Raw genomic sequence first — 14,448 nt, forward strand, 5'->3', positions numbered from 1 at the left:
GGAGGAGCTGGAGAGGTAGCTGTCATGGACTGGACAGGACGGCTCAGGAAGAAACTCCAGGGCCAAAGGGAACGCACTTCCTCTGTGCCTTTTTTGGTTTTGTTTGTTTTGTGGGAACGCGACAGTTGGAGAGGCTGTCAGTTCGTTTGTTTCAGGAGACAAACAAACCACAAACCGCAGGTTGGGAGGCCAATGGCCTGACTTCTGGCAAGAGACAAACAAAGAAACAAAGTTGTAAGAGCAGCAAAGACCAGCACAGTGGCTGTGAGTTGACATTACAATTGTACACTCTTCTGATAAAGCAAGATAGAGGAAAAGGAATACAGCGTGTAAAACAGAGTATAGATCTACTTTTTTGTACCAGAATGCCAGGGGAGAGCGCGAACGCAGTCCCCCACTACCACAAATTATGCAGTCGAGTTTCCCGCATTTGGGGAAATCGCAGGGGTCAGCACACCCCAAAGTGCAATGGGTGAGCCTCGCCCTGGGAAAACCACCTTCGTGATCATGGTATCTCCCCTGCCAGGTAAGTATGCTTTCCCAGCGCCCGGCCCCGGCTCACACCCGCCGCCCCTGCACTCTTAACACACGGTCACTTCGCCCCGCCCGATCTCGGGCCTCCCCCGACGCACACACCGTCTAGACGCTCCGCTGACACCCGGNGTCCCGCGCTCNCTCCCTCGCCGCGCGAGAAATCTCTCTCTTTCTGCGGCGGGTGCGGACGCGACAGCCCCTGCGCGACCCTCATCTGCATAAGCCACGCCCACACACTGACATCCAGGGTGACGTCCCAGTCTACCAGGCTACCCGTCTGCGCGTCCCTGGCCAGCCAGAGCGCCCGCCACCTGGGAGGGAAGGGAACAGCGAAGTTACCCTGCATGCCCTTCTCTGTACCTCACCTGTACACACCGCGACCCAGGGGACACGACACGCGACCCCTTCGCCCCTTTGGTTTGTTGAACTTTCTTGCCTGCGGAGAGCCGGCCTGTTCAAGGTCCTCTAGAGACAAATCAGCTTCAATTATCTTAAACCTTTAAATGCCACTCCTTGTCCACCTCTGTGTCCTAACATCCTTGTAACTGAAAACTGCTGTGTTTAAGAAAAAAGGTCGTGTTTCACAGGAAACAGAACGTTTGTCACGACATCATAGGGAGAAAAGCACCAAAAAAACTTCTGGCCGTGTTCCGGTGGCTTTTTGTCGCTTACTCGGACTCACAGCGATTGCCAGGGACTTGCGGTTTCTTCTGGATGGCACTGCCGTTGTTGATGCATAAACCAACAGTGTTTGCAAATAGATCAAGCTACCGCTGCCGATTCGTGCAAACTAAACTGCTATCCCGACAACGAAGATTGAAATTATCCGCCCGCCCCCACCCCGCAAACGATTTCTAAACAGATTCACATTCTCTTTACTCTATTTACCTTCCCTTTCCATTATCTCTGGTGGGTGGTGGGGGAAAACAAATGTAGCACCGGGCAGTGGTGGCGCACGCCTTTAATCCCAGCACTTGGGAGGCAAAGCAATCAGATTTCTGAGTTCGAGGCCAGCCTGGTCTACAGAGTGAGTTCCAGGACAGCCAAGGCTACACAGAGAAACCCTGTCTCGAAAAACCAAAATAAATAAACAAAAATTTAAAATGTAGCGTTTAAGTACGTCTATTAAAAATACGTTTTAAAAATATGTAAACAATTGCCCTCCATTCCCATAATAAAAGGAGATAACTCCGACTTGGAACCAGCCTTTAGGGATCGGTTAGGTTCCAGGTCACAAATAACCATTCTGTCATGGTTGCACTAATATCCCCTGCACTGTACTCTTAGAAGAAAAATGTAATTTCTGGATTAACAACTATTTAGAAAAGAACAACACTGGTGTACTTGGAAATAATTCTGTCAACACCTTTGCTACGTAAATCTCCCACTTGCCCAAGTTCCTAGGATTAAAGCCTCCTCTATTTAAATTGCTCCATGTGTAACCAGGGGATAGGAGTCGAGAGAAATTTAAGAACCGCAGCATGGAATAAATGTGGCGGGCGCGCTCTGGCTGGCCAGGGACGCGCAGACGGGTAGCCTGGTAGACTGGGACGTCACCCTGGATGTCAGTGTGTGGGCGTGGCTTATGCAGATGAGGGTCGCGCAGGGGCTGTCGCGTCCGCACCCGCCGCAGAAAGAGAGAGATTTCTCGCGCGGCGAGGGAGNGAGCGCGGGACNCCGGGTGTCAGCGGAGCGTCTAGACGGTGTGTGCGTCGGGGGAGGCCCGAGATCGGGCGGGGCGAAGTGACCGTGTGTTAAGAGTGCAGGGGCGGCGGGTGTGAGCCGGGGCCGGGCGCTGGGAAAGCATACTTACCTGGCAGGGGAGATACCATGATCACGAAGGTGGTTTTCCCAGGGCGAGGCTCACCCATTGCACTTTGGGGTGTGCTGACCCCTGCGATTTCCCCAAATGCGGGAAACTCGACTGCATAATTTGTGGTAGTGGGGGACTGCGTTCGCGCTCTCCCCTGGCATTCTGGTACAAAAAAGTAGATCTATACTCTGTTTTACACGCTGTATTCCTTTTCCTCTATCTTGCTTTATCAGAAGAGTGTACAATTGTAATGTCAACTCACAGCCACTGTGCTGGTCTTTGCTGCTCTTACAACTTTGTTTCNTTGTTTGTCTCTTGCCAGAAGTCAGGCCATTGGCCTCCCAACCTGCGGTTTGTGGTTTGTTTGTCTCCTGAAACAAACGAACTGACAGCCTCTCCAACTGTCGCGTTCCCACAAAACAAACAAAACCAAAAAAGGCACAGAGGAAGTGCGTTCCCTTTGGCCCTGGAGTTTCTTCCTGAGCCGTCCTGTCCAGTCCATGACAGCTACCTCTCCAGCTCCTCCACTTGAGGCTGGCTCTCTACTGACACCCCGAATTGCTCTCCCTTGGGCTCCGATTCTCCCTCCAAATAAGGCTCAATCTGCAGGGTAACTGCCCCTCAGCCTCCTTCTCCACAAACCAATCGAACCTGCCTTGTGTCCTTTGGGATACTACTTTCTCTCTGTGCAGCTACCAAACAAAAACGACCCTTTCTCAATGGGAGGTGGTGCTACAGAGAAAAACCTTGCCGCCTTTATGCCTTTCCTGATTGATTTCAACTGCACTCAATACATATCTATACATCTGCAATAGACGACGATTACTGTAACACACATTGTAATCTTATAGACTATGAAGGGCTCGTCATGGTCTCTTATATATTATCTGTGTGTGTGTGTGTTTCCCAGTATTTTAAAGATATATATTTAATTCTATTTTGTCTCTGTATAGATGGTTTGGGTCTTCTCAGAGTTCAGACTTTCCAGAGCTGGTGGTTACAGGCACTTGTGAGCCACCATGTGTGGCTCTTAACCAGCTAACCATGTCTTGTTCTTCTTTGAGTTTTAAGTTGTAAATATTGATGACCTGTCTTTTAAGAACAGGCTGTTGAAGGGATGTGGGATAAGTGAGAGCAGTGTATGAGGGAAAGAAAAGCCCAGGTTTAGAAAACAAAGTTGGTGAAGATGGATATTTGCAGGCATCATACACTGATGATAAAGGCAAATATAATAAAAGTTTTAATTGTTTGGTTTTTTTTGTAGCTCATTGTCTTAGTTAGGTTTTACTTCTGTGAACAGACACCATGACCAAGGCAAGTCTTATAAAAACAACATTTACTTGGGGCTGGCTTACAGGTTCAGAGGTTCAGTCCATTATCATCAAGGTGGGAGCATGGCAGTATCCAGGCAGGCATGGCACAGGCAGAGCTGTCTATGTCTTCATCCAAAGGCGGCTAGTGGAAGACTGACTTCCAGGCAACTAGGGTGAGGATCTTAAACCCACACCCACAGTGACACATCTACTCCAACCCGGTCACACCTATTGGAACAAGGCCACATCTCCAAATGGTGCCACTCCCTGGCCCAAGAATATACAAACCATGACACTCACTAAGTAGGTCAAGCTGTCCTAGAACTCATTGTGGTTCATCCACCTGCCTCTGCTCCCCAAAACTGGGATTGAAGCCTAGAAAGGAGAGTTTTGTTATGGTCAGTTTGGGTGTTGTTGTTTATTTGTATGTTTTGGTTTTTGTTATTGTTATTTTGGTTTTGGGGTTTTCATTTTTGAGACAGGGTTTCTCCATGCAATAGCCCTGACTGTTCATGAACTTCATTTGTAAGCCAGGCTAAGCTAGCACTCACAGACATCCACTTGCCTCTGTGCTGAGGTTAAAGGCAGAGGGCACCACACTGGGCTTTTGTTATGTGTTAATAGGCCTATTTGGGGGGCAATTATAAGACAGTGATTATGGGGTGATTAACAGATCATAAGGACGTTTGGGGCAATCTTATGCCTATCATATGACTTCTTTTCTCATTTTAAACAAATACAGTTGACTTTCTTCGTAGTGGTGTAGTGACAGAATGATTTGGGGCATGTTTTCAGGAGCCATGGTACTCTGGTTTCAAATCCCAAGGTTGAAANTTCATGTCAGTAGATGTGGCTGTCTCTGTCCCCAGTGTTCTCACATCCCTCTTCTTCCTGGCATTGATGTTCACCAAGTCCCCTGCTAAGCACGGTATTACCCTGAGATAGCAAATTCTGCCCTCTTTCTGCTATTTCTCTCAGTACTTGGGATAGAATCTGTGCTCTCTGTGTCTGTCTGGAAGCCAGTATATTCCTGCTCTGCAGCCAGGGCTATTCCACAGAGAAACCCTGTCTCACAGCCCAAAACCAAACAAGCAAAACAAAACTACAACAACAACAAAAAAACTTCCCTTCTCTGTATTTATAGCCAACTACCTCCAACAACCGGGCATTTAGTTCCGTATTATAGACCCACAGCACTCACCATAGTCCCCACACTACTTCCCAGGCTCTTAGGGCCCCATTAACGCACATCTGTAACATCCAACTTCCACACCAGTCCCCAGGCTGTTTTGGCTTGCACACTTACTCTCTCCCTCAGCTGTCTGCTCCCCTTAAAACTGGCAAGGCTTTCTCCACCTTTCCTGTTCTCTCTGAGCCCGAGAGATTACCATGTAATTTTAAAACTGACGAATAAATCGTGCTTTCTCTCCTAGGTCCAGTTCCTAGGTTCACTACGTCCTCCTCCATTAGGCTGTGAGCAGTCTTCCACTGAGCTGTCTGTAATCCTTTGTAACCTTTGATTTTGTGGTGGTTTGTTACTAAATTGCACAAGGTGATTGTAGTCCAGGCTGGACTTGCGTTTGTGATCCTCTTGCCTCAGCCCACCAGAGTCTGTGCATTACTGGTCAGGATAAACCGACGAGGCTTTTGTAGTTCACACAGCCACTTAAGGAGACCCAAAGATGAGGCCACTTTTCCCTGAGAGGCGGGGAAATGCGTTTGGTTTTAGTGCACACGGAGTTCCTTTGCCAGATTCTAACAGCTCAGGGAAGGCAGGAAGCACTCCTACAAAAAAAAACCCAGGTCTGCTGTTCTCATTCTGGAATCCTCGTGGGACTAACAGACCTTCCGGACATTTTTTTCTTTGGAAGCCATGTGGTGTAATCTTTCTTTCTCTCGGAGCGCACGCACGAGTTGTCCCCAGGTGCTTGACGTGCACTGGAAAGGTGAAGAAACCGCAGGGCACGGCTCGACCCACAAGCACACCGGCCTGCGGGTCCCTGGGTAGCTGGGGAGGTTGGGGACGCTACCTGAGTGGGCAGGTGAGTGGCGGTGGTGACCAGCAGAGGGCAGGCAACTCTTGGGACTGAGAAACTGGAATCCCGTGTTGGGAGGAGGTCTGAGTTCAACGGGATTAATATGCAAATTTGCCAAAGACGACGACTTTCTCCGTGTCAGGATTAATTTTCTGGAATGCTGGAGGTCACAAAAGCGGGAGATGGTCTGACAAACCGGAAGTTAAGAATATATTCTAAGATTAGCAAATGGATTTACAGCCGTCGCTCCGCATGTCTCTGTGGCGCAATCGGTTAGCGCGTTCGGCTGTTAACCGAAAGGTTGGTGGTTCGAGCCCACCCAGGGACGGTGCCTTTTGCCTGGTTAGAATTCTCCTCTCGCCATTTAAAATTACATTTGTCATCCTTAAAGAGTATGCAGAGTCTGTAAATAATACACAGAAAATTCCCATTTCAGGAGAACTTCTAATCTGCTACTAATTCAGCAAGTGTAGCTTTTCCATAGTCATGTCTGGGGAGGTCTCAGGATTTACTGCAGAGCCTCTAAGTATCTATTTCTCTGCTTCACAATTTAATGACATTTCATACTGGTTCCCCACCCAGCCCTCAGAATAAGACTTTGAAGAAATTACCCAATTTCCCAACTGTAGAAGAGGGTTAATAGGAAAACTTCTTTTGCAAATTCACCCAGCATTTGATGAGAAGAGGTTGGAAACATTTGCAGACATAAATCAGTGTTGGTTAAACACTAGCCAGTATAGCAGTTATTTTCAGTTGCAGCATCCACATTTTCATTATTTAACTCAGCCTTATTTCCTCCACTCTCTTTCTTTTAAAGCAGGAGAGGTGGAATTAAATTTATTCACCTACTTTAGCCCTTTTCCTTTCTTTTCTTTTTCTTTCTTGGAGGGGGGATGGAGGATATTGTCCACTCTTAATTTTGAGACAGAGGTTTATTATTTTATTTTATTGTTATTATTTTTTAATTTTTTATAATGTAGATGGTTGTGAACCACAATGTGGCTACTGGGAATTGAACTCAGGACCTCTGGAAGAGCAGCTCTTAACTGCTGAGCCATCTCACCAGCCCAGAGGTAGAGTTTCATGAATGGCCAAGCCTGGTGTTCTAAATGTGTAGGGCCAAGTAGGCCTTGACTTGTTCCTCTGCTTCTGGAGGTAGCTGGAATTACACACCTGCACTGCCAGGCCTGACAATCCTCAGTATGTTAGATTTCTCCCTAGTTGTTGAAAAAGAAAACAAGAGCAAAGTGTCTTTGATGGCTGCCAGTGTAGAGGTGATCTGATTAAAACACCTCAACCAGGCTATCCTGTTCAAAGTAAGACATTTGTTGGGCATGGTATTGTACCCCTTTAGTCCCAGCACTTGGGAGGCAGAGGGAGGCAAGGTCTCATTGAGTTCAAGGCCAGCCTGGTCTACAGAGTGAGACCCTGCCTGTAGTTGGGAGACTGAGGTGAGAGGACTTTGGGGAGACAAAGCAAGACCCTGTCCAAGAGTGGGCATGTACATTCTACACACACACACACACACACACACACACACACACACACACACACACACACACACACAGAGGCAGAGTCACATCTGAGAAGGATTAGAGCAGTGTCCTAACCACAAGGCCCCAGGTCTCCCACAACTCTGAAACCTCTAGATGGAATCTTTGTAAATCTAGAGTTTGGCGTAAAAGGGGTAAAGCTTTGGAGTCATTTGTAGGTTTGTTTCATCATGTTATCGTCGTTATTATTAATGGTTATTTTATTGGTGGTGGAATTGTTATTTGTTTTGTTTTGTTTTGTTACTTTTTTCAGCCAAGGATTCATTTAACCAGGGGTGATTATAAAACACCTTGTACCTTCACTTCTTAAGACCAGTTTACTGAAATTTAAAACAGTGGCTTAAATGAAAATAACGATGCTCACGATTCTATTCCCAGCTGAGAAGAGAATCAAAACCGCAAGGGGTAGGGTTCAAAACAAAACACAACACAGAAGTTTTAAAATAGTAAAAAGAAGCGCCCAACGTGGGGCTCGAACCCACGACCCTGAGATTAAGAGTCTCATGCTCTACCGACTGAGCTAGCCGGGCCTTGCAGCATCTTGGCTTTCTATGTCTTTATAATCTTTGTATATAATGGTGCAATTCTTCCATTTGTTCTTAATCAGGATTAGCAAAGTTCCAGAATCTATAATTTAATGCCTTTTGTCTGATACTCTTTATGCACAGAGACAGGTGGGCCTCTCTGCTTTCCTCCAGGTCTTTCTGAATGGAATCGCCCAGAGACCTGGGTTTCTGGGGCGCGTGGCACTGAGGAGCAGCCGACCGAGAGCGCGGACGTGGAGGGCAGGCAGTCCTTGTGGCGACCCGGTAGTGCGGAACCGGTGCGCGGAGACTGAGACTTGTATTCCTGGAAGTTGACTCTTCTACCCTGGTGCCTTTTTCGATCTAGACCTCAGTGCTGACGCCTCCCGATGTGAGGGACCCTTACTGGGAAAATAGGTACTATTTACTCTTCTTCGGCAGAAGTTTGTTTTTAAAACCAAGTTTGTGATGTCCGAGTAACAAGGCCATCTGGTGTAGAATCGACAGAGACACACTCGTATAGCATTTGCTGCAGAGACAGGAGCTCTGCTCCCCAAGTGTTTGGTTCTCCGACCGACAGTGGAGGTGCCAAGTTTCGGTATCACCGCACTACTTCTCTCTTGCGATGGGGAAGGGGGGAGGAGCTTCCTTTACAGATCTGGCTCTTCCCAAGAGTTTAGGATCCTCGTATTGGATAAACCGCTTGGAATTATTTCGGTGACTCAGTTTTACCGCAAAGGCAAAAATCAGAATTTTGTTCATTAGTAAGTAAAAAAGCTGCAAAGGGACGGTACTACTAAATGCCGTGACTCGGATTCGAACCGAGGTTGCTGCGGCCACAACGCAGAGTACTAACCACTATACGATCACGGCGAGCCACCGGGAAAGCAGCGGGTTGCGGCCTCAATTTAATGGCCTTTGAATAAGAGTAGCCTTCCAGAGTTGCCTGATTTATTTACTGTAGTCTATATGGCCTCAATATCAAAAGTCTGGCTTTGAAACCCCGGTGCTTCCGCAATACTAGCGCGAGCAGCAGCTCCTAGCTTCCTGGGATTTCATGACCTGGGATAAGAAACCGCCGCACCAGCAGACCTATGTTGTTTCTCTCCAAAGAAACAAGCCACGGAATCAACGGTTTTGTTACCAGAATGGTGCAACCAGAAAAGGTGCAGAGCTGGTGAAGGAGTCCTTCTCCAGGACCGTGTTTCCTGGTTCCACTCACAAAGTCTCCCGAACCGAAGACGGGGCTGCCTCTAAAGTCTCAAAAAGCCAGACTCCATTTTAGATACTTTCCTGAACAATCCCAAAAGGATAATCCTACAAGTCTGTGACGCCATTCGCTGTACGAAACAGATCGGCATAACATTAGCTTGAGAAGAAACTCCGTGGAGTTAGATCCCAGGGATCAGAGATCCTCGGGTTTCTGAACCAAGAATGAACGTAAAAAATGCAACCTCATGCGTTGGCCGGGAATCGAACCCGGGTCAACTGCTTGGAAGGCAGCTATGCTCACCACTATACCACCAACGCAGGTTAGCAACTTCTTTCCTTGGATATCTTAATGAAGTCTATGACAGAAAGGTTTTTGTTTTGGTTTGGTTTGGTTTTTGGTTTTTTTGTTTGTTTGTTTCTTTCTTTCCTTGCAAATTTGTTTTGATTGAAGAGAAATTAAGAATTAAGACGGGGATCGGGGGTGGGGGTGGGACCTTATAAGACAGACGGGAACGAAATGACAGACAACACTCTAGGATAGCCAAGTTTAAAGAAAATTAATTCTTTTTATCGTTTGAAGGGAGCTTCTGGAATCCTGTGATCCAGTTAAAGGCTCTGCTGCGGGTATTTTTTAATGTGTGACGTTCTTTAGTACAAATGTAGAAAAGATTGCACTTTACATTTTCATATTTCAAGTGATTATTTTGTACTTTAGGAAATTGAGGGAAAAAGCACATTTCCCTGACCGGGAATCGAACCCGGGCCGCGGCGGTGAGAGCGCCGAATCCTAACCACTAGACCACCAGGGAAGTTAGCGCGATGCTCCCCTTTAGATCATATGGCTTCAAGTAACTGTGATTTGTGCGTGCGTGCGTGCGTACGTGCGTGTGTGTGTGTGTTTGTTTTGTTTCATCTGTTTCATTTTTGCTCCACTGAAGTTTTAAGATTATATATAAAACCTTCTTTGTATCGAAACTACTTTTTCAGCAGGTCTCTTTTAAATACTAAAACAGCGCAAGAGTTCTCAAGCCTAGTTCTTAAGCCCTGGAGAGAATACCGTACACAGGATCACACTCCCAAGACCGGAGAGACAAAGGAAACAAGCATTTTTCTTAGAGGATATAAAGAGCATCGCGGAAGGACCGCTAAGTTGTCCTAAACCTATTGGAGCCACTGGGTATAGCAGCGCCAGCTGAAACTTCTGCCACAGACAGGTTGTGTGGAGCCTGGGGAAGGGAGCCTGCCGGTTGGTGCGTCTCGGTGCCTGGGTTTAACTCACTGGGGCGTCTCCCAGCTTTTTTTTTTTTTTTTTTTTTTTTAAAATGGTATCCTTGGGGGCTTCTCTGTGCATCTCACATATTCTTTATCCTCTACTCCATCTCCCCAGCCAGGCTTACACAATGAGACCTTGTTTTAAAAAGGGATTTTTTAAATTTTTTTTTTTTTTTTTTTTTTTAACGTGTATTCTGAATGAATGAGGAGAAAGAAAATTGGTGTGGATTCCCAGATGGAGAGATCTTGTAAACTTCCCTCCCCCAACCCCCCAATCAAGGTATAGCACTGAACGTGAGGAAAACAGAGACAGACACAGAGAGAAAACAAACTTGGCAAAATGGTGGCAACAAGGCAACGAATAGAACGTTTGCTATACCCTTTTTTCATTTTTGCTGTAGGTTTGAAATTGTTTAAAGCAAAAATTAAGCAATCAAAAGCTGCTATTGGTCCTTGTTTGTTGTTGGGGGAGGAGAGCATGTGTATGAACTAACCATGAAGAGATGACACGTGTACACATCAGTTCAAACAGAACATTTTAGAAAGCACTTCCCTACACCTGGATGGAATTATTCTTTGGCTTATCGTCAAACCCTTACCTACAGCGAATAAACATCACTTTCGATAATGAATTATAAAGAAGCAATTTAAAAACAGAGTCATTAATTATGTGTGCATATCAACAGGGACCAACGGGGGGGGGGGGTGGGGAGACATGACGGGTAGGATATGGGGATGTTCGGAGACGGGGCATCTTTCTGGTTGCTTTGATTTGTTTTTGAAGAGTATGCTAAGATGTTAAGTAGTAACCTTCTAGCTCTCTAGCTCTTTTACTCCAGAAGTTTTCACTGAGCCGATATCTGTGACAGTATCAAAAACAGGGCAACATCTTGGGATTGGTAAAAGGATGCAAACTTAATTTTCTGGACTTGCAGCCATTTTCTTTGGATTGCAGCATTCCCTGCTAAAGAGAAAAGGAGAGAGGCTCAAGAAACTCACAAGACCCCTTCCAGCGGTTATATACTTAATAAACAACCAGGGAGAAGACACTCTGTAGCTCTGCCTGCAAATTGTACAGGGGATTCCAGTGGCTGATCGCCCAGGCAAGGCTTCTCAGTGAAGCCAAGAAACCCGAGTTCCTGTAAGTAACTCAAACTCTGGGGCAGCAAAATCGACTTTTCTTTTCTTTTTTTTTTTTTTTTTAGGTCTTTGGTTTATCCTCCGAAGTGAACAGACACACGTTCAGTGTCCTCAAGAAAAGTCATAAAACACTCACAAGAAATCATAAATTCAAAAGAAATAAGTCTTAGGAGGGTAAAGATGATCAAAATATACTGTATGAAAAAACTGTAAATAAAAACAAATAAAAAACAGCTCGTGCTGGTCTTCAAAATGTTCAGCCTGCTTCCGTTTGGTCGACAGTGCCTTTTTGTCAATTATCCTGCCACCTGCTGGTGATTTGGGGCAACACAGGAGAACCTAGGAAAGCTTGTGTGCCCTGGGATAGGAGCTTGCCACTTGTAAGAAAATGGGTCTGAGGTTCCAAGAAAATGACCACACAATCCAAAGTACCTCGCAAGGCAAATAGTTTTCCTTTCGTAGAAGGTGTGTACCACAGCCAAATCAAGCAGGCAAACACTCGAAGCGAGGATCCCCCTGGGTTTTTTTCCCCAACGCAAAGGGATTCCTTTGCCTCTCAAACTTAGCCCATTGGCTGATTTAAAACGCAGTTGATAAACAGAGTTCAATTTGAGCACCCAGTACAACCTGGAGCACATATTTTTATTTGAAGAAGTGCTGACCCTGGAGGAATTCGAATTTCTGTCAAACCATTTATTGTTTGTTTGTTTGTTTATGGAGTGCTTTGTTATTTATCCCTTTGGTAGAAAAGACACTTCAATTTCTTCAGTTTCCACACCGTGTCTCAACATCAAAGCACCAGGACAGGGCTCCCATCTCCTCCTCCACGCATCTAAGAATGGATGAATAAGAGGTTTCATTTTATTTTGTCAAACATTTACAAATAGCACCTGAATACAAAGCAATGATATAAAGAAATTTAAACTGCCCCATCTAGTAAAAACAAGACAAACAAACAAACAAACAAAAAAAACCCACAACATTAAACACCCAAGTCCACAGTCCACAAGGTAAGATTACAGCAGGCTTTTCTCTAACTCCTAATATGAGTAAAGTCCCTGGACATTGTGTATGAAGAGATAGAAGACTGAACGGTTGGGAGAAGGAGGCAAACCAGGCAGAAGTGGGGACTTCTCTGGGCTCCCTGGACACCCACATCGTCCAGATTTAGAGCCAAAAAAAGGCTAGCAACCTGGATGGCCAGGACTTGGAGGTGGGGGCCAGAATATTAATTCAAAGTCATCTCAAAGGGAGTTCAAAACCAGCCTGGCCACATAAGGCCCTGTCTACAAAAACAAAACATAAATAAACATTAAGAATTCCTAAACTGCATGTGGTACCACATACCCCTAATCCTAAATCTGGGAAGTAGACCAGAAGTTCAAGGCCAGCCTGGAATACACAGGCTTATGTGTAAATGTGTGTGTGTGTGTGTGTGTGTGTGTGTGTGTGTGTGAATTAAACAAAAGCCTACTGTGTCCAGCCTCACAAGACAGAAAACGTCTTAATAATAATGGCTGTGTCACAACCAACAGCACAGAAATAAGCTATGGCTTACTCTACTCAAAGACTGCAGTGGGTGCCCAGACGTCTGCCCTGACCTTCTGAGGTGGTCATCCCTGCTGGGATGGAACCAGAGAAAACTTAAGGCATTTGAAGTTCACCCAAATTCAATGATAAGAAAGCAGCAGCATCTCCCAGGGTCACTGTAGGCCACCTAGGGGGTTGGTAGGAACTGGTACTGAGATTGGTTCAGGCTAGTTACAGGAGGTAGCAGTGCTCACTTTTAACCCCAGGACTCCTGGAGGCAGAGGTATGAGGATCTCTGTGAATTTGAGGCCACCCTGAACTACAGCATTAGTTTCAGGACAGCGGAGACTATACAGAAGAGACCTTGTCTTGAAAAACCAGATAGATAGATAATAGGTAGATAATAGAGAGATCTATCTTAATTTAGAACAATGAAGATGGCAATCTCTCTGAGGGACTGGGGACTGTGTGCCAAGGCACAGGGTGGCTTGAAACTTTTGTAGAGCAGAAAAGGGAACTTGGAGGTGAAAGATTCCATCTGCAGATCTGTTGCCCTGCAGACCCGAAGTTGTAACTAGCAGCAGAGGTTGGTGGGTTGATCTCTCAGGAGCTGCCAGGATCCCCGCTGACTGAAGATGTTACTGAGCTCTCGAGCCCAGGTCTTCTCAGGCTTTTAGATCATTGCTGTTCACAAAGGCCCACGGGGGACATAGACTCCTGTGTTACCAAGTTTCTCTCTCTCTCTCTCTCTCTCTCTCTCTCTCTCTCTCTCTCTCTCTGTGTGTGTGTGTGTGTCTAATACCCCCAAATATGTAAGTTTCAAAAAGCATTTATCATACCATTGGCAACATCTAGATGACACAACTGTAGGTCTGAGGCATTGTTGTTGCTTTGAAATGCTAGAGATTCAACAGGGCTTGTACGTGCTAGGCAAATGCTCTGCTCCTGAACTATACCCCTGGCCCTACCTGCTTTTTAGACAGAGTCTAGCTTGGCTGCCTAGCCAGTTTCAGACTCCTAGAGTTATGATCCCCCTACCCTAGCCTCCAAAGTAGCTGGGGCTCCAAGTACACACTAGTGTGCCAAGTTCTAATACATTAAGGTAGTCACTATAAAAAATATTTTAACTCCTTGGGTGTGGTAGAGCACACCTTTAATGCCAACACTTGGGAGGCGGGGTGGGGTGGGGATGGGGAGGACAATCTCTAGGAATTTAATGCTACCCTGGTCTCCATAGTGAGTCTAGGTCAGACAAGACTGCATATTGAAATTCAGTCTCAAAACACAAACATCAAGGGGGCTGGAGAGATGGCTCAGTGGTTGAGACCACTGACTGCTTATCCTGAGTTCAATTCCCAGCAACCACATGGTGGCTCACAACCATCTGTAATGGGACCCAATGTCCTCTTCTGGTGTGTTTGAAGTCAGCTACAGTGTACTGTAGCTCTTTTAAAATAAATTAAAACAAACAAAAAACAAAACCAAGCCAGGCAGACCTCTGTGAGTTCAAGGCCAGCCTGG

General features: G+C 46.0%; 7 non-coding genes across 7 annotated transcripts; 2 read left to right on the top strand and 5 right to left on the bottom strand.

The window, feature by feature from the left end:
• Positions 1–369: 369 nt before the first annotated feature.
• LOC115030823 lies at positions 370–534 on the bottom strand. The gene has a single exon (XR_003836384.1). It is a non-coding gene; the product is annotated as a U1 spliceosomal RNA (small nuclear RNA).
• A 1,805-nt stretch (positions 535–2,339) lies between these two features.
• On the top strand, positions 2,340–2,504 carry LOC115030834. Its single transcript, XR_003836394.1, has one exon. It is a non-coding gene; the product is annotated as a U1 spliceosomal RNA (small nuclear RNA).
• A 3,446-nt stretch (positions 2,505–5,950) lies between these two features.
• Positions 5,951–6,024, top strand: Trnan-guu. The gene has a single exon. It is a non-coding gene; the product is annotated as a tRNA-Asn (tRNA).
• A 1,682-nt stretch (positions 6,025–7,706) lies between these two features.
• Trnak-cuu lies at positions 7,707–7,779 on the bottom strand. The gene has a single exon. It is a non-coding gene; the product is annotated as a tRNA-Lys (tRNA).
• A 795-nt stretch (positions 7,780–8,574) lies between these two features.
• Positions 8,575–8,646, bottom strand: Trnah-gug. The gene has a single exon. It is a non-coding gene; the product is annotated as a tRNA-His (tRNA).
• A 585-nt stretch (positions 8,647–9,231) lies between these two features.
• Positions 9,232–9,303, bottom strand: Trnag-ucc. The gene has a single exon. It is a non-coding gene; the product is annotated as a tRNA-Gly (tRNA).
• A 419-nt stretch (positions 9,304–9,722) lies between these two features.
• Positions 9,723–9,794, bottom strand: Trnae-cuc. Its single transcript has one exon. It is a non-coding gene; the product is annotated as a tRNA-Glu (tRNA).
• Positions 9,795–14,448: the final 4,654 nt, after the last annotated feature.

Source organism: Mus caroli, chromosome 3, assembly GCF_900094665.2.
Source record: "Mus caroli chromosome 3, CAROLI_EIJ_v1.1, whole genome shotgun sequence".
NCBI classification, from domain to species: Eukaryota; Metazoa; Chordata; class Mammalia; order Rodentia; family Muridae; genus Mus; species Mus caroli.